Here is a 20,437-nt window from a genome sequence, read left to right on the forward strand (position 1 = left end):
CTTGTTTCAAATAAAATGTGGCTTGATCTCCAGGAGCAGCACACTGTTAGAGAAGCGCAGGTGTGAGTCACCTGAAGCATTTCCCAGAGCCTCTGGAGTTGAGACTCTTGGGAAAAGCAGAACCCCCAGCAGCCAGCAATAAACATATCTGAAAATACTTTGAGAAGTAGCTCAGTGTCTGGGTTTCCTGCAGGTAGGAGAACAGAGAAAATACGTATTGAGATGGTGGTGATGTTTTGCTGCTTTAATAGTAGGTGATCACAAGCTGTGTCCTATGTGCCATTGGCTTATACTCCATCCTCGTCGGGTGCTGCTCCCTCCCCTGGCATGCACTGTGAGGTTTAACCCTGCAGGAAGCCACGGGTTTCTCCCACCTGTGAGCAGTGCAGACACAGGATGGAACATGAGCTATCATTCAGGTGGACTGTGGGGACATTCTTGTAAACCCCTTAGGAGAAAGATTTGTAACCCATCATGAAGAGAGATTTCCAAGTGCGGAGAACCAATCCTGTTAGTTCTCATAGGTTTTTTTTCTGCCAGACCACAGCTCCTCCTGATGTGACTGAAGGTTGTTCAGGTGGAGCCCTTAACAACAGACTCCCTGGATGGGTGTAGATGAGATGAAGGACACATCCCACAATGGCAGCCCAGACACCTTGTGAGGTGCTGCTAGCCAGACCAAGGAGTGCTCCTGGAGCAGAAGAGCTCTGGGATCACTGCCCAGGGTTTGACCAGCAATAATCTCCTCCTGTAACTGGGGAGCACTGAAGTTCTTGTAGGGTATCCCAGTTACTGCAGAATCAGGAAGCTGCTCGAAGAGCCATATCTCTTTTTCAGCCAAAGGCCTGAAGATTTTTAGATGAACCAATAAATTCTTTCTAATCCCTTCTTCCAGTTTAAACATTCTGGTGTTTATCTGTAGATGGATCAGCTTCAGGCTTATCTCAGCCCAGGGTAAAGCCTGCACCAGATGCATCTCACAGCAGCAATGGTAGCAATGTTGTTAGCTAAGCTGTCTGGTGTGTTGTGCTCTTTCTGTGACAAAGTCACACCCCAGAATTTGCCAAGGATCAGCCCTAACCTAGCAGTTCAAAATGAGTGAAACTACCACTACAGTCTGGTGCTTCAGAAAATCTGCCCTTTCACTTGGAAGTTGTTATGCTATTAATCTTTAAGTAGGCAAAGATCACTCATTAGTAAAGCCCATATTAAGTCCTAGGTTATTATAATTAGGTCTACTAAACTTTACATCTGTGTGAAAGAACAGATATGTAACCTGAAGTACAGTATGCTACAGTTTTCTTTTTGTTTGGGAAGGTGTTCAAAAGATGTCAGCATTTCCTGTTAGCTGGTCTGACCTGTTAAGTTGCTTTATGACAGTGCCATGAAGTTTCATATTTTGTGAATTGCTTTAAAAAGGTAACCAGGTTCCAGGGAAATGATTTCAGTTTTGATATTAAAACAAAAGAGCCTTAAATCAGTCTTTTTGTTTGAGCTTGGCACATGTCTTGCACTTGTCTTACATAACCTGTAGAAAAAAACTGGTTAATGTGCTGTTCTGGAGGGCTCATGAATTTATCTAGTGCTTTCTAACTACTTTACAAAAATGAAAGCTGTAATAAGGGTGCTTCATGAGTGACAGAAGAAATATTAAACCTGCTAAAGAGATCCCTAGCTGCAAAGGGCTATTTGTGTTAGTACAAGTGCATCAGTCCCTATGGATTTGAAGTTAGAAAAATGGGAAATAACTGAAATTGCTTTAAATCAAATTTGAGAGATTGACAGTGGAAAATGGTCATCATCAAACCTAGAGACATACGATAACAGTTGTTTTCCTGGAGAAACAGACAAGGGAAAATTTTGTGGTCTAAATGGTGCCTGGCTTGCATAGATTCCCTGAACAGAGAAAGCAAGCAGAAAGCTCATTTAAATAGATCTTTGGTGTCACTTTTCAAAATCCCAAAACCCAAGTGAGGTGGGAGGATTGAGCAAGGTCACACAAATGGATTGTTTGTGTCCTTGAAGCTGCTGTCAGCTCTGCCAAGCAGGCAGTTGGCAGCACCTTCACCTCCTCGCTCAACCTGAGCTCTCCGTGGGATGAGAATGGGGGGGGGGGGGGAGAAGCCAACAGCTGTGTGCATGCAGACAAACTCTGAAGGGGCAGTGACGTGCTTCTGTGGGGGCAGCTGGTCTGGTTGGGCACTGCTGTATGGAGATTCTTCTTAGAAAGTGGTGATGCAGTGGCACAGCTGCACAGGGAGTGGTGGGGTCACTGTCCCTGGAGGTGCTCGAGAACCGTGGGGATGTGGCACTGAGGATGTGGTCAGTGGGCTTGGGGGGGGGGGTGGGCTGGGGTTGGACTGGGTGATCTCAGTGGTATTTTCCAACCTTAATCATTCTATGACCTTAAGATAAAGAGATAAGAAGATAATAAATATAAAAATGAGATTTTAATGAAATAAGCTTTCTTGCAAACTTTCTTTTTTCCCTTCATGTTCCTTCGTCCAAATACTTAGCCAATTTGTGTTCTCATTAATGCCAGTATAAAAAGTCACACCTTTAGTTAAGATGTGATTTTTTTTTCTGTGTTAAACGTCAGTATTTTCATCAGTTATGAAAGTACTCTCTCTGTAGGAATAAACAACATTCTTGTGGAAGTGATGTGGTGTTGCCTGCTGTTGGTTCCTGACAAGAAACATTTTACTAAAGTTTCATGAATGTTAACTAAGGTAAATTCTGGGTTGGGTCATTAAATCAATGTCTTTCTATTTTCATTTAGAGTTGATCTTTTTTATCCATAATATGATGAAAATTTCAAGCAAGTTTTCCATTTTCTAAGTAATTTCAGTTCCCTCTTCTGAGGCCCTGATTTAATGCAGACCTTTCCAAAGACATCAAGCGATCACAAATAATTTTCCATACTGAACATGCTCTGTAAGGTATATTTTTTTATTTTAATTTTAATTAACCACATCTCAGTTACAAATATTTGCAATGAAAATCTAATAAAGCTTGCCTGGGTTTGGTTTTCATTACCATTGCAAAACTAGGAGCAAATGAATAAACATGCATGAAAGGATCGTGAACCATTCTGAATATACAAGGGATTACATCCAAGGTTTTTGCTTCCTTGGATTTCTGAGCTTGCCTGGTTGTGGTTCTGACAAATGCTACAACTTGAGTAAGATTTGAAAAGAGAACATCCTATGGTTTTCTGCAGTCAAATGTTCATAGTAACAGCAGAGAGTCTGTCTTAACATTAAAAATCTTCCTATAGATTGCTTCTATGATTCTGTGTCACAAATCAAACCTAGGCATAGAATTTGGGATGCAAATAACAAAGGTAAATAAAGTGGATTCACCCTTGCTGGCCTTTCTGGCTCACATACCTCGACTTGCTAAGATTCATTTCAGTGATGATGTTTACTGTACATTTAGAACAATGGATTAACATCTCTCAGATGAAAAGGATGAATGATGAACTAAATACTTTCTGTTTAGGCCAATCATCAGACAGAATTTGTTATAATTGTCTAGGTATTTTCTCAAAGATCTTATTAGAGTAATCACAGTATCTCTGCTTTCTGTGCATCTGTTCCCAGATAAGCTTTTCTTGCAGAACTGTGTATGCTTTTATAGAGATTACCTCAAAGCTTTGGATTTCTAAATTTATAGTTCAATGCATGGAGACCACAACAAACACATCTGCACAGCTCCTTCTGTCTGCCTCCACCAACATCATCTGTTCTTCTAGCATGGATTAGTGAGAAAAGTTGGTAATGGAAAGATGTTTGTGGTACTGGAGTTTGGAGAAAGTGAGAATTCACTATGAAATTAGAAGGCTACTTGAAATCTGAGGCAGCAGCCTGCTTCTTTATAGCAAGTCTGTCTAACTTTATATCGAGAAGTCAAATAAGAATTTTTACAGCTGGCTTTGAATCCCTAAGCCTCTGTCTTTCATACTGTCTAAAGCTTCTTGGCTGTGACTGAAAACCCACTGTATTGGAATTAGTCTTGCTGACTTTCACAGCTGTGGTTTAACACGCTCAAGATGAGAATTTCATTATGGAGCCTTTAAAACTGTTAATTCTTAGAATGCTAACAGTAATAGAAAAATAAAATTCGCAGACCTGTAGCAACAGATAAAGGATGGCTCCTATGAAGTGGATTGGTTGAAAAGAATAGGGACAAGATTAAAAAACAGTCTGAATACATATATGCTTGCCTTTCAAGTGACTTGTTTTGGTTGTGTCTGTTTTCCCTTTATAAACACTTATGCATTTGAAATGGCATTAATGTTAATGGAAAGCAAATTCTGAAATCGTATGTGTGATTACCTCCAGAACTGAATTTGAAATGCTAAGCGTCCTGCTGGTAGGAAAAAAACCTTTTGCCAAATGTCAAAATCACTTTCAGGTGCTGAGAAAGTGGTATTTCAGACCTTAGACCCAAAGATTTGCTTGTTTCAGCCCAGTTCTCAGCATTATCTTGTCCCTGAGTGAACAAACTTACCTGGGAACATGCTACGAGTAAGTTTCCATTTTATTTCACTTTGTTGATACCCCCTGTATTTATTAGCATGGAATCTGCAATAGACATCAAAGAGCTGTTTGATTCTCTGTGGCATTCAGGTGAAGGTCAAACGAAGCTACACTAATTTATAGAAGACACTGTTGGTTTTTGTGAACCCTGAACTCACTTTTTGGAGGCACAGAGCTCACTCCAGAGTTTGAAGCCCATTATGGTGGACACAAGATTCTCCTTGACTTTTTGGGCGCTGGCTCAATGCTTTGAGCTTTTTGTGCTTGCTTCCTTGTGGCCTGTTTTCCTTATCTCATCAGTAAGTGACTTCACGGAGAGTTGCTATATCTCATTTGAGGCATGTGCTAAATAAGTGAAAATAACATTCCTGCACTCTTCTAAGCTTTTTCAGATGTATTAATCTCAGAGGTACAATGAGGCATAATGAAATTGTTATTAAAGTCTCTCTTTAATGTGAGGATGAATATATTATCGCTGCCTTAAAGGGTATGTAACATATCTGTTTCATGCTCAGAACTTATTTGACCCCAGTTACCTGGTTAAGTTGTTTTACTGCCATCTTGTGCAGAGGTTAAATGCAGTTGGCACCGTGCAAAAATAATGAGACATGCATATTTGGAAATATACTCACGCAGCCCTTAGCATTATTTAAAGTGCAGGTACTGTAGTCTAATGGTGATGAAGATTTCACAGTGCTGAGCAAACCTTACTATGATTTCTCGTGTGTCCTGCTGCTATGGGAAGTCTGCCCAACAGGGCATTGGGTGGGCATGGCTCTGTGAGGAAAAACAGCAACATGGAGTTCAAAATCATTCGTCATCCACATTGTGTGCTTCATTAAAGGCTTTCTGTACCTTAATATGTGCAAATCTGCTGAGTACCTCTCAGAGGATCCGTGCTACTGCTACCAGTGCTCTGTGTGAAGGGACTGGGTGCAATTATACCCAAGGGCTTTTTAACCTCAGAGGAATGATTCCTTTGCTTCTCATTCATCCTGGTATTTGCTTACACACTTCCCTGGGCTGGGAATTTGTAAATAATAATAAAAGGTAACAGTAGCTACATTTGGAATGAGGCTAAATTTAAGGCACAGATAATGGCTAAGATATTAGACAGATAAATAGAAGAGTGGATATATCATGTATCTACTCTAACATGGCATTATATTTCTTCAGGGCCAGGCTGCCTAAACTTCCCCCCTGAATGCAGTGGAGCTGAAATATATCTGTTTCTTTAAGCCCTTTGTGTGTATGTCTGAACATTGGGACTATCTCAAAGCTGTTGTCATTATTTCCTTTTTTTCCTCTTCACCTTTTTTTCCTTTTCACCATACGCACAGGATGGTTGCCTTTGGTTGGCCCCAGTGATATGGCAGTTAACATGCATGCATCTCTCCACTAGGAGGATGCATGTATTTTTGGCCCAACAGCATTTATTTACATTTCAATGCTTCTAACGTGATTTGTGGCACAATATTTAACTAGCAGCAGCATTTTGATACTCTTGGTCTGGGCCTGCTAGAACCATCCATGTTAGCCTGTGATGCTGCATAATGTAATGAAATGGAACTTGGTTTGATGCATCAGCTGGGAAATGTTGGCCTTGCAGGGGTTGGGCAGCAGGGCAGTGAATCATGATGCTCAGAAGGTTTCCTATCAAGAACGTATTACAAATGTTAACCAATGCTCATCAGTAAAATACAGGTTTATAAAAAATGGCTTCAGAAAGCTGTGGGTGGGCTTGTTTTTACTGCTGTTGAGGTAAAGCAATTCTGGAATGACGATGTAAATGTGACGTTGCTAATTAGTTGCCTGCATTAGCTCTGCCTCGTGATGATACGATAGAATGTTTTCAGAATTGTTTAAATAGATCACTTCCCTTCTGGAGGCACAAAGCATTACTTAGCTTAGCAACTCAAGCTATTTTCTTCCTTTTGCCTCCTTTTCCTGCTTTCAGATAAAAGGAATGTTTTTGTCAATTGGTGTCTGTAAGAGCTGAAAGGCAACCACTAACATTTGGATCTGGTGAAGAGCTCAGCACCTTCTCTCATTTTTTTGTATGTCAGCAGGCTTGGAGATGTCTGGTATCCTTTTTCTGGCTTGAACTTGGAATGTTGTACAATTGGGTTGTGTTAGTGTGATAGTCTTCTGAATTGAATGTGGAACAGTGTTCCAGAAAAAAAATTGTGAGGCTGAGTCTTTGAGCTACCTTGGTATCTCTTGCTTGGGTTTTGTTTGAGTTATAAGAACTGCTATCTGAACTGAACAAATAAACACTGAATTTTTAAAAGAAGACTTGTCTACCATACATCTGCATGCTTGCATGCCTGTGCTATACCTTCATTAGAAAAGTTAATGAATCAAGCAGCACTGTGTACCCCTTAAGATAAATAAATGCTTTTCATCCCAGCTGAGGCTAGAATGTGGGGAAGCTGTGGTCTTTCCAAAATCACAATGGAAAACCAGTAGCAGGATATATGTACTTTTTCCACAAATTTGTTAAAACTTCAGTGCTAAGGCATTTCTGGATAGTGTTGTTGTTTTCTATGCAAAATAATATACATGACATTTCTGTTATAAGATTAGTCAGAGTAGCCTTGTGATTTATGCAGTAAATCTGTGAGCCAAATTCTGGGAAGACTGAGGTTAAAAATAGGGCAGTAATAATGAAAAAAATTGAAGTAATATGGCCATGGAAAATGTTACATAAAAATTCAATAAAAGATGATAAAATGAATTTAGAAGATGGTCAGATTTGATTTAATAATCAGGGAAAGAAAGGAACTTATGAAAAACAAGGATCTCCCTTCTGCCTGCCTGTCTTCTCTCATACTTCTTTAATGTTGAGAGAGATCTTGTACTGTAGAGTAGCTGTATGTGCAGTGATGGTTTTTTGTTCTGTGGTTGGGAATGGGGCTGCCAGCCTTTGCCCATCCCTGGGCTCTGCGTGGGCTCCTGCTTGCTGCTGCATGACAACACTGCGTGCTGGAGCCAGCTGGGCTCAGGACTGAGCCAAGCACCCTGATTTAGTGCTAATCCCGTGCCTCTCCCTGGGCAGTGCATTTTAGCAAGGTTGGTATGAATCCTGAGCAGCAACTTAAAGCCTTTCCTCACTGTAGAAGACCTTGGGGGGGAAGAACAGCTCATCCAGTCACTGCTTTCCTTGCACGGGCTTGGAGCTTTGTTATTTAGTGCCCTACAAACTTAACTCAAGTTGTACGTTTTAGCTATAATTGATTTAGTGTACATCTGTACTCCACATCAACTTCTGTTTCTTCCCTTGCTCTCTCAAGTGTAATTATACAAGTTTTTAGGTCATTTTGGAGAAAATTGGCTATAATTGCTACATATGAAGCTGAAAGTTAGAAAATAAAATATCAACAAGACAAGCCCTTGGTAATTACAAGCATATCATAATACTGCTACTGATCAGTTCAGTAAGACAGAAGAAGCAGGTGGGTTTAGGGCCTTCAGCCTTCACGTCTTTGAACACTGAAGCTCTCAGTTTTACAAGTGTGTCCAGTGGCATTGCAGGGGTAATAACGCCTCCAATGTGTTCTTTTCCAAGCAGATGGCAACAAGGACTCTTTCAGAATGCTCAGACCCATAGGATCTTTTTGCTTTTGTACATGAGCAAGGAAATGGAGTGCCACGTCCTGATGAGAAGAGACACTCTTCAGCCATGTTCAGTTGCTTATGGTGCAGGACCAGGTTCACTTGTGTTAAAGGTTAGGAAAAGTCTGTCTTCAGGCTTGCATCCAGGACAGATAAAAATGCATCTGCTCCTTGGGTGACTTTTATCACCCTATTTCCTAGCATTTGAACCTTAGACAGTACACTGACATTTGCCAGCTGCTCATTTTTGGTAGAGCTGATAAAGCAGAGAACAAGAGTGAAGATCAGGGATGGAGATCCCTGATATCAAAATACTGGTTGTTTTGAATCATTAGTTTGTCTTATATCAAGCATATAGCCTGGCTCAGTTGTTGGAAGCAGACAGCAGTTGCAATGAAGCTCTATGGGTGGAACATTGCACAGAGATCATTCCTCCAGGTGAAGGGCACTGAGGTGAGATGCGTTTGGGTTTTGTTTTATTTTTTGTTCTCAAACTCAGCTGGAGGGTGTAGAAGGAGGGAAAAAAAATACCTTAGATAAGCAAACATGGGTTTGACTATGAGAGCTTGATGAAGATCTTCAGCAGATATATAGGAGTACTGCTTGTTAAATCCTAGAAGGAACTGTTTTCGCTGTGGACAAGAAATCTTGATGGGAAGCATGTTTATTAAAAAAAAAAATCTTTAAAATCCTACAGCTTTCTGCTGATAGACTTGGGATTAATGTAATTGGAAACTTTTTTCAGAGTCTTCTATTATCAATTCTTTTGTATTATGTTGCTAGTGGGAGTGCTTACATTAATTTTAAGATACCATATTTACTGGAATTAGTTACAGATGTTTCCCATAGTTTTGCTTAACATAGCAAAAGCAATGATAGAACTGCTACCTGCTGTCTGAGTGTGAATAGTCACCTAATGCATTCATTACTAGCACAGAGCTGTAATTTGAATAAATACACTGATTTGATTATCTGCTCTCAAACAAATAATTCTAGGATGGTTCAGGATGGATGTTCAGAGTGATTTTGCTATCCTTGAATTCCTTTTTTATTCTTATAGCTGTTTGCACAGTTCCTGTCCTGTCGCAATCCAATCCACTAACTTTGCTTAATTTCTTTTTATTTATGATAGTTTCCTGTGCAGCTCTTTCTGGTACAGATCATTGCTTTTGCAAATTATGTAGGCATTAAAGAAAAAAAAGAAAAACCTGTTATTCTGATAAAGTATTTCTGAGGTTGAAGAATATAACCACTCTCCCTTGTTTAAGGTAAATTGGAAAAATAAATTGAACCCCACCTCCTTACATCCATACTCTGTTATGAACGTTAATAACTGTTAGGGTTCAGCTGTTAAAGAAAGAATTTATTTTAGAGGCTGAATCATTAAACGGAGGAGCTGGGACATAGGATGTATGTTGTTGGAATTTTATTCTTTCACAGAAGTAAAGGAATCATAGACGTAGTAAACTTGCTACGCTACTAGTAAAACTAAAAGAAATACATATCTGAGAGAGTGCTTGTTTGGTGGAGAGATGACCTGGAGAGGAGAACAAAGATGTTTCCTGGTTTGCTTCGTTCCTGTTGTGTTCAAGGAGCAAGATTCTGGGGACCCCAGTAATCCTGTGCAAGTTTTCATGAATATAGAACTGCTGTTGAAGTGTCTATTCAGCGAAGGCTGATTCTTCCCTAAAGTGCTGGATTATTACGCGTGTGCTGTTGATTTCTGGATATAGAGCAGTTCTTGGCAAAAAAAATCAATATGTTGCATATGTGCCCTGTGAGGGTATAGCATGTCTGTAGTCAGTCTGGGGTTTTTGCCAGGAAAAGGCTACCTCATGTCTGGAAACCCCAGACAAATTCCTTACAAATCATCCAGATGAGATTAAAAAAGAGGAAGAAAATCGTAACTCCCTCTCCATAGAAGAGGCTGCACGAGTTACCTGTCACACCTCCTTGATGGAAAATAACATCAGCTACACCTGTGATGTTCCTAATTAAAGTCTCTAACCTGCTCTGAAAGACCTCCAAGAAAAGTTTCTTGAGAGCTTCCCTAGGCAGCTCATCCCACGTTTCACTGTCCTTAATTTAGAAAGCTTTTTCCTATAGACTAAATTTAAGCACATCTTTTAACCTGTTTTTGTAGAACTTGTTTTCCACCCTTGATTATCCTAATAGCTTTCCATGTATTTGTCCAGGTCTGTGTTAAGCAGAAAAAAAATGGACAAGGGAACCCTGAACCCTTGCTTTGTGTGTCTTCATGTTGCCTTTGTGTCTTGAAGCCTGTTTATGCTTCAGGTATCTTATTTGCCTTTGTGTGGTCTCTAATCTGCACTCATCGTTTTGCTTCTGCTATACAGGAATTTGATAAACTTCCCTGCTAGCATATGAGGACACAAGGGCAGCATTAAATGCCTTAACTTAGAGCTTTTTCTTTTGTTTTAGAAAGAAATTAGACTGGTTTGATGCAATTTGCTTTAGACAAATCCATGTCGGCTGCTCGTAATCTCCTTGTTATATTCCAGGTGGCTGCAAACGCTTTGTTTGTTCCAGAATTTTTCCAGGAAACTGCAGCTAAGCTGCCTAGTCTATAATTTTCTTCTCCTCAGTTTATCCTTTTTGATATTAGGCATTAACTCTGTCCTTTTCAGTTTTTTGGTGGCCTTACCTGTCCCCTGCTCCTCAGAGATAAGTGCTAATCGTTGCTTCGTGCAGTTGTTGAGGTAGGAAGGATTGTGGGATATTCCTAGGATTGCAGCAGAAAAAATACCTGATGCTATAATCAAATTATCTTTTTAATAGAATACAGCCTTCTATACCCTGACAATTGGCTCTATGCGTGGGTCTGGCATCCTGCAGTTTTAGATTGAGCCATCCTGAAGTGGTGTGTGATAGCAAGTATTTATAGAATCATAGAATCATTAAGGTTGGAAAAGACCACTAAGATCACTTAGTCCAATTGTCAACTTATTCCTGCCATACCCACATGGAATCCGTGGGCAGATAGTGCTCTCTTCCCAGTGCATGAGCTGCCTTCTCCCTTTGTCTCCTGCAGGCCATCTTCTTGCCTTTTAATAGAATGCTTTGGATTTCAGTAGTTGCCATGGTAGCTAAATAAATTATTATTGAGCTGAGTAATAATTGCTTTATAACTATAAATCCAAGCAACATGCTGGCACATCTATCTGAAAACTTATGCTCTAATTCTTTTCGTATTGATCTTTCTCCCTTCTTGGTCTTTTTGCATTTGTGAATTGTTTTATGTCACCTCTTAACTCTGAGTAAAATTAAACCAAAGCTTTTGTGTTGTAACCTCCTTTTGAATCCAGCTGTTAGCAAGTCTCTCTGACCAGCACAGCACCAGGTGGTACCTCTTTGGCTTTGATTTAAATTCAGCAGAAAAGAAAGTTGCTTTGAGTATGCCTATGTGCTTATACTTGGGTATTTTTCTGCTTTGCCTAAAGCACATTTTGTGATAACGCTAATAAATTTCTGATAATACTAATAAATCACATTATTGCAGGGGTTGGAAGGGAGCTCTGGAGATCATCTAGTCCAATTCATCTTCTAAAGCAGATTTCCTACAGGAGGTTGCACAGGTAGGCATCCAGACAAGTCTTGAATATTTTCAGAGGAGACTAAACCACCTCTTTGGACAGCCTGTTCCAGTACTTGATATAAATCAGATATTATTTGATTTATGTATATATATTAACATTAATGGATGTGGGCAAAATTTTCATAGATTAGATGGAAATTTCTAAAGGGAACTGTTCTTTGCCAGAACACTGACAAAAATGTGCCCTGATCTTGTTGCTGATGGCTGGTCTTATTGTGTCTCTGTTGCTTTGATTGTCTCCATGTTCTGTTGCCTCTTGTTTGTAGCAATCATGCTGTATTTTTTTTTATCTGAATCTAGGCTTTTTTTTTAGCTCATGGGTAGGCTCAGCAGGTTGAGATAACACAATAATTATGAATGGAGTAGGAAACTGATGCAGCTGAAAATCAAATTATACATTATTTGCAATTGACACAATTATTCTTTTCCAACAGAGTACTATTTTCAGATATGTTGATAAATGCATGTTTTTCTACTTCAGATCTGCTTGTCAGACCCATGCTGAGATCTGTCTTTTAGTTACACTTCTAAGGAGCAAATCCTGGTGATAATGCAATAAATCAAAGTCCTGTTGCATCGTGCAGTCCTCACAAGTTAGATGACTTTTTAATCCTTGCAAAATCCATGTCTTTGTCTAATGTTTCTAGGTAAACAGGTGCCACGTACCAGTTCTTACGACTGACACATCTTGGGGTTTGTGGCACAGCCCACAGCCAAGAGTTTAACCCAGTGTGTGAAATCCATGTCTGCTGATCTTATAAGGACGTTGAGACGCTTTGGGCACACTTGTTCCGTATTCTCGCTTACTTGAGGAACAATCTTTCTTTAGGAGATGTTGTACGTGGCTGCTTGGCAGCATGTCAGTTCCTGAAAGGCACTGTAAGGTTAGGCTGAGATATCTAGTGAAGGCGGAAGCAAAAGCAGTTTAGTCAACAGTTCAGCAGTTATAAATCTGGGAATACAGTCAAAACAGAAGCAAAACCAGGGAATATAGGCTTCATCTCTTTATAAACGAGTGCTTCCCTTATGCCTGCAGTAAGATAGAAGGGAAGGATTCTGGTCTGCATTTCTAGTTTAACATCTTCATAGGAGTGTCTTTTTTACAGCTAAATCATGTTAAACCTTTGTGAGTGGCTTTCACTGCTGTGTGGTAGGGAGTGTAAGCAAGCATGTTCAGATAGGCGATAGCAAGAAAATAGCCTAAGCTTTTCAAGAAGGAGGCTCTGAATTTTAAAACGTATACATAATCTGTGCATTTGTCACAAGTGATGGAAGAATACTGTAATGCAGGGCCACCACTCTCTCCTGTGTCCGTAGCTGTTTGCACTGACCATTGCTTTCTGTTTCAGTGTGCTGCTGTTTTGTTTACTACTGATGTTTCCTTTCTTCTCTATTGACGTTAAAGGATAGTTTACTCGTGTTAGATTTTAATTTTGCTGTTAACATGCTTGATTGGAAAAATGTTCTTGTAACAGTAATAAAAAAAAGTGTGTGCAAGACAGCACAAATGACATGTAAGCTTATGCTGTGCGTTTTGGCTAATTGAAGATAAACAAATGTATTATCTTGCAATTAGTGCAGCTTGTATATGTAAATGGCTTTCTAGCAAGTTCAACAACTTGATTCAACACGCTGTGTTGGATTTGGCACCAGGTTTTATTTTAGTGTAACTTCAAAAGCTTCTCCTGGTTCTCCCGGCAGCCTGATGTATGGACAAGATATAATAATATCATCCTCTTTCAAACTCCTGTGCAGAACACAGCAATGGTGAGGAATTATAAGCATGCTCGAAAATGCCCTTTGTAGTGTGTTTTTCCAGCATCCTTTGCAGCTGATAAAGTGATGCCGGGCAGTGAGACACATCAGCAATATAAATATGAATGTTAGCAAGCATGGTGCAATGCTTTTTTTCTTTTTTAATTTCAGAATATAATCTTGTTCTATGAGATGATTCCTAATTGATAGCAGTGATTAGCTTTCTTTTATTGTTACTATTTTCCTGAGAGGAGAAGCATACCGAACAGGAGAAATCAGTAGCTTGGGAATCATGGGAAGGAGTGCTGTTGAAATATGAAAGTGTTGTTGGAGTTAGGAGGCTCATTCTGCCGTAATTACCCCCATTGACCCACAAATGAACTTTACTTCTCAAAGAAACAATTTCGGAATATTTCCTGGGAAACGTTTTGCTGTTGATGTGCGAGCATACAGTGCAAGATGCTAAAGAGACTTATCAAAACTTGTGGCTGAGAATTAGCATAATGATGAATGCAGTTGCCTAGTACTGCTCTGCAGTCAGCTCATGGTGCGCCCTATCTTTATAGGAGTGTTTTGTGTCCTTGTGAACAGCAACCCACCATGGAGCTGGGTGATGCCCAAAGATGTCATCTGGATGTTTTCTGCTTTTTGGTTTGCGATTTTGTTGGGTTTTGTTTGTTTTGTTTGTTTTGCTTTTTAATCAATCATGTAGCTAAAGGTTTGTCCTTCTCCATTCCATATAGAGCCGTGGACATGGCTACCTTTACTGGTGCTTGATCAGAGGCAAGCACACTTATCAAGCTTTTACTATCCAGCTTCTAAACCTGGATCTTGGCTTACACCTCTGCGATGTATAAGGAACTATAAACCAGTACACCAAGACTTGATCATCTGAGCCAGCTACAGACTAGAAAACATAACAATGGGCTAAGCATATTGGAGTACGAGTTTTATGATTATATTAACATCTAGTTCTTTTCATGGAACGTTTGATGTTCCTGAGTGTACGCTTGCTGAGGGTCCTCAGATTTCTTTTCGTTATCAGTGATGATTTTCAAAACATATCTCTGGTAAAAGAATAACCCTGACAATTCAAGGATGAATTATATTTGATTAATTTGATAAATTATACAGTAATATGATCTAAAAAGGTCTAGCACAGTGATAGCTAATTAAATAGACAAAATTCTTAATACACTAATGGCCCAATTCAGGGATTAATTGGTAAGCTTTTGCAACAAGAAAGATTTTTGCACTTCTTTGACACGGTTTTAATTAGGTAAGGGTGGATATTCCTGATGCTTATGACGGCATTCTTTTGTTGAACTAATTTGTGCAACTTACACGAATTTAAGTCCCGTATGCTATTATATGGAAGATGGCAAAAGTAAAACTGTTCCTGTATTAATGAAGGTTCATCTTGAAAAACACTTCTGAGCTTTTTATTTGCAAATTGCGTTTTGCTCAGTTAAGAAATCTGTTTTCACAGACAAATTGTCCTCTGCTTCTTCAGAAGCCGCTGCTCTCAGGTAACTTTCATTTCAAACCTCTGCCTGCATAATTAAAACGCAAACTCGAGACCTTTTTCTCAACATTTCCATAGTCTATTTCTCATTATGCTTCTTGATGAGATTTTTAGGCTTCACAGAACACCGTCTAGGCAGCTAATCCGATGCAGTGCTAAGATCACAGCACTTCTTGTGTAATTCTTATTAGCTTAATCAAGAAACTTACTGAAGCAGGAGGTTTTTTAAGGCCTGCCAAATCTGAAACCATAGATCAAAGTTCATAGCCCTCTGACCCTTTTGCCCTATCTTGCCTCAGCAAAGTCTATATGAATGGCCTTATTGTGGCTATGGCGGTGTCCCAGTGCCTGTACATTTGCAATTGTTTAGGCTTAGGAGGGGCATTGTGTTGTGACTGATGAAATGCATTTTCTTCTCTTTCTGAAGTGTAAAGGTTTTCACCTCCGTTGCCCATACAAGCCTGCCGGTGATTACAATAGCACTTAGGTGATCCTTGTTCCTCTTGGACCCGGCGCCCCATTTTATGACAGAGTGTAATTAAATGGCTCAGAAGGCAACATTGGGAAAGCAGCAGTGAAGAACAGGGGAAAAGCTTAATTTCCATATGGTCAGCCAAGCACGAACAACACCAGCATTGTGATCTGGAGTAGACAGTTTTAACCGTTATCAAAGAGACGTCTATTCTTTACGCTGTCTCTTGAACGCCCCTGCACTTCTTTGATTGCCCTTCTTCATGGTCAAAACCTCTTCTTAAACCGAATGCTTTTTGCATGGCGTGACTTCTTTGGTGTTATTAATATAATAGCAAGGATTATTTTGAATAATAACACTGAACTTAAGAATGGAAATGAAATAGTCCAACTAAATGAAGTTTGACCCAGAAAGGTTTAGAGAATTTTAATAAGGTTGCCTTAATAATGTTTTGATTTACTACTTTCTTATCCAGGGGAAATTACAAAAGTAAAATCGTGGGGTTGGAGCTGTTAGGGAGCATGGGGTAGAAATGCTAATTGTGCTTCTATAGAGGACCTGAACTACTTCGGGTAAATTAAATTGTGTTGAGTTTTTTTTTAATTTCTTGACTTAACTTATCTAAATAGCAACCAGTGGCTCTCAGGAGCCAGCAATTAGCCAGGTGAAAGGTTTTCACTCTCATATAGTCTCTATGTTATGAGCTCAGGAGCTACTTAAGTACTCAGTTGTGAAATCAACTCCTTGGTTCTAGGTGTGCGTGCCATCGTTACAGCTGCCATAGTGCTGCGGTGATCATTATTTCTGCTTCTGAGCCTGGAGCCAGGGAAAATTTGGTTGTTTTGGGTGTGAGTTGTGGCTGTATGAGCATGCACTAAGCATGGCCTGCGTTCTTGCACGGTGGAGGGAACGAACACTTGTAAAAGAATTCAGCTTATACACTGCAGAACTGAAGGGGGGGGGACAATTTTTTTCTTGATATGTCTGATTAAAAGCAAATGCTTAGGGGTGACATAACACTGTATCTAGAGGAGCTAACTCGGAAGTCAATGTTTGTATAACAATAAAATGATCTGGTAATTCTGAGAACACCCTTGTTGATGTTGCAGAGCATATAAACATGGTACAAGACACCACAGGAGTTTATTAAAATAAAGCAAGAGGAGGTGTTCAGATCACAAATTTACTAATTAAAGAGGAGTGTTGATTGATTAAAGCAGGATGTTCATTTACAAAACAAAGCACACAAAACAGTTCTGGCAATTATGATTCTCTCTCTTATTGCAGGGGAGCATTCGAAAATTTGACAGGCAGTTGTTTGCTTAATGTGTGTATTCAATTCTCTAATCTTCAAAGCTATAGAAAAGCACTGTATCACCTGCAGGAAGTTCTCAATCTAAATACTCAGTGACACGTCTTGTGCAGTCGGGCTGTTTCCTTCCAGACAGAAAAGTAAAAGGCAGAACCAATAAAAAGATTTACATGAGGGGTATGAATTTCTGCTTAACTCTGTCTTGACTACACCTTATTACTAAAGCGCGTTTTTTTGCTGCTGCAGCCAAACTGCTTTCCCTCCCAGTGTATAAAAGAGAAGCGTCAGTTCTGTTAGATCCTGAGATAGTGAATGTAATGATGCATTACTACTAGATGAAGCAAGGTTTATTCTGGTGGATTGCATTAACGAGAGCAGTGTGACAGATACGATGCAAGCACATGCTGTGTCAGCTTGGAGAAGAGTGTATAGGCAAAGAGAATATTGTCATCGCTCTCAGCAAAATAATGTGGAGTATCTCTTTACTTATGGCTTGAAAAACTGTTAAATCGTTGTGTCAGTGAAGTCCTGATTTAAAGCTCCAGCAGTCGGTAGTGAAAAACTCAATTATGTTATGACTTTTTCCTCTTTTTGGCACATGCAGTGCCCAGGCTCTACTTAATTGTTACCATTCCCTTGCCTTCTTTTCTTTAAATAAAAGCAGGGAGGGGAAAAATCTTTTTCCAACAACTGTTTGTATTTTTTTTTAATTGTTTTATTACATCATTATCATTTGCACAGTTATAATGCCATGGCATTTCTTACTGGTGTATTCTCACTTGCATTACGGTGGGGCCAAATGGGATTTACCAATTTACTTCTGGAAAACTAAATGGCCTAACGTTCCTTTCTGGTTATCTACCCCTTCATCCGGAGGGATATATGCTGTGCCTTCTGCCTTCTTAGCACCCTGTAGATAAATTTGTACAGAATTTCTGAAGCTGTCAGAGTGATGGATGGGCGGTACATGGAGCCTGCTCAGCCAGAGCATGTGGCTGCCTTTGCCATCCATCACTCTTTCTGCTGTCAGCCCCCTGATTGGGGCTTCAGAGCAGGTCCAGGCTTTGACTAGGTCACAGTGCCACAGAAAAACAATTAGTTTGTCAAGGATATATGTATTTTAGCACGAGGATATTTGACATCTGAAATGCTGCTGTGTTCGGTATTCAATAAATCTGATTTTTGCTATGCTTTGAAGGAGGGGAGAGTGGAATGTGTCACGCTGGGTGCTGCTGTGGTTATGTTTGTGAATGGCAGGAGGAGAAGGTGTGTATCAGATGAGGGGAAAAAAAGGAAAGAAAAAAGTTTTTGATTCCCAAGTAATGGAGGCAGATGTATATTTTAACAGGGATGTTAAAAACAGCTCTCACCTTTTTGAGGACTTAAGGGTTTTTCCTATTAGTAATTTTTAGTAACTCTGGTTGCCTTTGGGCTTTAAGTCATTCCCTGGCTTGGTGTGTTGGCTCCTTTGACTCACCAGCTATTTGCAAAAGGCAGAGAAAAGCACCAAACTGAACTGAAGTATTTCTTCCTACTTGTTAGGTTTCACTAAGACTTGGGTTTTACTGGATGCCATTACACCTCATGCATTCAGTAACTGAAGGTTCCGCTCCTCAACACCACGCAGGGTTTTTAAATCACGGCTGTCTTTAACAGCTTGGTGCAGCTCTTGCAACCCGAAGCTGTATGTAAGTCTTTGTTCTTGTGTCCCAGCAATTATCTTGTGGGAACAGATCTCTCAGCAGTGCCTACATGCAGTCTGAACCATCTACTTGTGTTTCCAAGTATAAACCAGTTAGCTACAAAAAGCGCTGCAGTACTGAAGTATTAACAATACTTTCCAAAAGTATTGCCATTATCTGTCTCTATCCTCTCTGTGTCAGTCTGAGCAACTGTGGCTGCATGGCTGTTTTCTCATTGCTACGCATTTATGTTTGTTTGAGGAGAGTTTCTGCTGTTAACAGTGGATCAGCAGGGAAAACAAATCTTTGCTAAATTTGCATTTTTTTTTTACATTTTCAAGTGATCAGTTACATTTATCAAGTTTCTGGATAAAAACAAATTATTTCAGTATAATTGCCATGTTTCTTCTCCATGTGTAGAGCAGAAGCCATTGCAGCTTGGATGCTGGGCAGGCAGCCTACTTGATGGCTGTGAGAAAGATGGCCTAGCTGAGACTATGCTGACATATTTGGAAGGAATTAAGTCCCTTCCACACATCTGTGTTTTAATAACATGGCTTTTTCAGCATTTGTTTGCACAGTGGAACAAATCAGAAATAGCCACTGCAGCTGAAAGCAACAGAGACTTGAGTATAGTATTTCTTTCCAAGCCTTTTCCAAACCTTTCTTAGACCACTCTTGTTGCATTATCATATTTCATCATGCCCTCCTCCTCTACTTGTTTTATTACCTTGCTGTGCCTCGTGTGGTGCATTTGAATTGCAAGGTCTTTGTGATGTGAACTTTGTTTGACATGACTGTAAAAGTACAGTATGAAAACATAACAAAGATTTTGTTTATTGGAGGGAAAGAAGAAATTTAACAGCTGGTTAGAGGAAAATTTGCCATTTATAATGCTTAGGACAACAGTAAGGGCAAGGTTTTTTTTTAATAAGCAAGTGTATAGATATTTATGTCAACACATCCCAAAACGAGATGGCTCTCATCATGGTAATTTGGTGCACTGTGTGCAAGTGGAAGTTTGAAAAAAAAATTCAACCTTATTTAGTAGACTTTTTAATAAACCAGAATCAAGATTTATCATAGCGAAGAGTAATTTGACTTCTTGTTTCTGGCAATTAGCAGAAGCTTGTGGAAGCAATAAGCCCACTGAATGACTCAGATCATGGCCCAAGTGGAGTCTTTTCATCCCAGCTTCTCCTTTACTCAAATGAGAGGAGGATGGGGCTCTGGCAGATGGATTACCAAGAGTACAGGAGCTGTGTGCCAGGCACAAGGTTGAGGAGTCACAACACACACAGTGAATAATTAAGCGTACTTTGAAATTAGTGCCTCTAATTTTAAAACCTTTGACTATCTTACACAACATCTTGAAATAAATCAAGTGGCAGTTCAGCTGGCTGCTGTTTTATCCTGCCATGTCTGCTTCTTTGTATCATGGGTGCTGATGGGTTGATGGCTGATGATCTTAGTGGTCTTTTCCTTCCTTAATGATTCTATGATAGGTATCTGTTAATTCAGCTTGATAGGAGAAGTGGGGCTATTTTGGATAATTTGTTGGGCTCTATTGTAACATGGTAGGCAGTGTGATGTGTGTTCATGTCAGCATTGAGGAATTGTCCATCTACTTTTGATGATCACAAAGGTACATTAAAAATAAATATAGTGACTGGGGTCTGAGGCTGCCAGAGAAAAAAGAGTGAGCAATTTTGGGCAGTAAAGGGCAGACTATAAAGGAAAGAAAATAAGAGTAGATTTAGGAGACAAGTATACAGTACATCAAGTGTAAGACAAGTGTTGCCTAGTATCTAGGGGCTCAGCTAATGCCTTGAAACCATACACAAGTGTCATGTGTTTGGCATGTGAGGCTGAAATTTGCACCTTAATATCACCTTTGTGTTTTAAAGCCAGAAGAGATC

At 39.7% G+C, this 20,437-nt stretch overlaps 1 long non-coding RNA gene across 4 annotated transcripts in view; it reads left to right on the plus strand.

Moving 5' to 3' along the window:
- The window catches only part of LOC149916276 (uncharacterized), a 189,752-nt gene that overhangs the window by 112,403 nt on the left and 56,912 nt on the right, over window positions 1-20,437 (plus strand). Inside the window, exon 1 of one of the 4 annotated variants that reach the window (XR_016470399.1) lies at window positions 11,674-11,752. The exons of the other annotated variants lie outside the window; for them this stretch is intronic. This is a non-coding gene — a long non-coding RNA (uncharacterized LOC149916276). Of the gene's footprint in view, window positions 1-11,673; window positions 11,753-20,437 lie in introns of those variants that run through there. 4 annotated transcript variants of the gene reach the window in all.

The sequence above is a fragment of the Phasianus colchicus genome, chromosome 12 (genome assembly GCF_987193195.1).
Source record: "Phasianus colchicus chromosome 12, bPhaCol1.hap1.1, whole genome shotgun sequence".
Taxonomy (NCBI): domain Eukaryota; kingdom Metazoa; phylum Chordata; class Aves; order Galliformes; family Phasianidae; genus Phasianus; species Phasianus colchicus.